This window comes from Myripristis murdjan, chromosome 9 (assembly GCF_902150065.1).
Source record: "Myripristis murdjan chromosome 9, fMyrMur1.1, whole genome shotgun sequence".
Classification (NCBI taxonomy): Eukaryota; Metazoa; Chordata; class Actinopteri; order Holocentriformes; family Holocentridae; genus Myripristis; species Myripristis murdjan.
In genome coordinates this window covers 37,871,410-37,874,114 of record NC_043988.1, presented here as the reverse complement: position 1 = coordinate 37,874,114, position 2,705 = coordinate 37,871,410, and positions in this window count along the sequence as shown.

Sequence of the window (2,705 nt, the reverse complement as noted above, 5' to 3'; positions counted from 1 at the left end):
CTTGGCTGGTTCCTCTTCCAGGTTCTACAGGTTCTGCAGGTTCTACAGGTTCTGCAGGTTCTGCAGGTTCTGCAGGTTCTGCAGGTGTTGGTCCAGCAGTGATGTGACGTTCTGATTGGCTGGACCGTCTGTCAGTCACAGGTTCTGTTCATCAGTTTGTCCTAAACAGGAAGTGACAGAAGTTGAGTCTTGGAGCTGCGTCACTTGGCTTTGGAAAGCTGAGCCTGCGTTCCAGATCTCATACTTCTACTTTTTACTTTGAGTATGTACTGCAGCTGCCCTTACAAAGTATGTAGTTTAGTATGAAATATGCATGCTAATTCTTTTTTTCCCTACTAAATAGTATGGTAGTATGAGTACTGGAACGCAGGGCGTGACTCTTGTGGATTCAATGAGCCACATTTGATTCCTGTGTGATGATGTTGGCCCCCATAGCAGCCATTTCACTGCAGGCAGAGACTTTTGTCAAACTGGACGTCGCTGGAGAAAATGACCTCTAGTGACCTCTAGGAGAATCACAGCCTCATCAAACTTTACAGACACAAACTAGAGAGCGAGGCCGTTCAGAGGAGCTCTGCTGCTCCAGCTATGAAGGATGAAAAATGACAAAACAATAAATAAATAAATACACATATAAATATATAAATGTTAAATAATAAAATTAATTAATATTTCTACATGTATTATTTAATTATTTCTGTTTTTATTCATGCAATTATTTATTTGTGCATTTATACATTTATGTATGTATGTATTTATTTCTACATTTATTTATTTCTATATTTATTTATTTCTACATTTATTCATTTATTTATTCCTTCATTTATTTCTACATTTATTTATTTATTCCTACATTTATTTCTGTATTTCTACATTTCCACATTTATTTATTTCTGTATTTCTGTGTCGTATGTTAATGAGGTGGGCGGTTCTTACATTAGTCTTAAGCACGATTGGTCAACTGGGCGAAATGTAGGAATAAATAAATAAATGTAGAAATAAATGAAGGAATAAAGAAATGAAGAAATACATAAAAATAAATATAAATATAAGTAAAAATATATATATAAATACACAAATAAATAAATATATAAATAAATGTAAAAATAAATAAATACATACAGAAATGTGTAAATACACAAATAAATAAATAAATACATGAATAAAAATAGAAATAATTAAATAAATACTTGTAGAAATATTAATTTAATTATTTATATGTGTGTTTATTTATTTATTATTTTGTCATTTTTCGTCCTTCATATCCAGCTGGACTGACAGTGAGGGCCAGTTTCTGACTCATTTCCACAACACAGCGCTCAGCATGCAGCCACAGGGAAACACAGCTCTGACAGAGAATCTGCAAACGTCCAAGTTTTTGACGTTTTATGAGCAGAATAACTCCACACACACACACACACACACACACACACACACACACTCACCTCTTCTGCTTTCTTACAAAAACATGAGAAAAAAGCAGCGAGGGACTGAACACGAGCAGGAAACCAGAAAAAATAACAACTAAAAACTAAAACTAAAAAATAACAAAGGAAAGAAAATCACCTGTCAATCATATCTGACCTCACGCTGCATGTTTCACACCTGGCCCCTCCTGTGTGTGTGTGTGTGTGTGCGTGTGTGTGTGCGTGTGTGCGTGCGTGCGTGCGTGCGTGTGTGTGTGCGTGTGTGTGTGTGTGTGTGCGTGTGTGTGTGTGTGTGTGTGTGTGTGTGTGTGAATTAGAAAGGAAAGTAAACCAAACGATGAAGGTTGCAATTGCATTTATCAGTAAATAAATAAACAAATAGATACATAAATAAAACAAAGGTTGTAGTTGTATTTATAAATCATAAATAAATAAGTAAATAAATAAATAAAGGTGGAGCTTGGGTCGTTTTATTCGCACCGGAAGAGAAATGGAACTGGCGGAACCAACAGAGTGAGGACACCGGAAGTTCGTTGCGGTGGGAAGTAGAATCTTGACGGACTCAGTGTGTCGACGGTGTTTGTTTGTTAATGTGTGTGTGTATGTGTGTGTTTGCGTGTGCGTGTGCGTGTGCGTGTGTCAGTGACCGGACGCACGGGCGACTTTAAGAATATAAACCGGATAAAAGCACGAGAAGGAGCCGGGAGCGAGCCGCCGCGGTGCCTGCTGGGTAATATGTTAACGACGGAGCTACGTTGATTGGAGCTGCACGAGGAGGCGAACACACACACACACACACACACACACACAGGTGAGCCCCACCGCCAACACACACACACACACACAGGTGAGCCCCACCGCCAACACACACACACACACACACCGCGAGCCCTGTGCCAACACACACACACACACACACACACACACACACACACACACACACACACACACACACACACACACACACACACACACACACACAACAACTTGCACCTCTACTACTACTGCTAGGGTAAGTGTCCCTCTTAAGCCCACCAAATCTGCTTTTCACACATTTTTAATATTTACCGCCCCAGTTTAAGTGAGAACATTTTAGTTAAAATGATCAATAATTCATTTATACCAATTTTTAATGTTTTTATTGTTAAATTTGTCAAAATATGTCAAAAGTCTGGCATGGGCTTAATGGGTTCTTAATGTACCCTTTAAGCCCATGGGTGTTCCAAATAAGCCCACTTCATGATTTGTTGATAAATATATATATATATATTTAAAAAT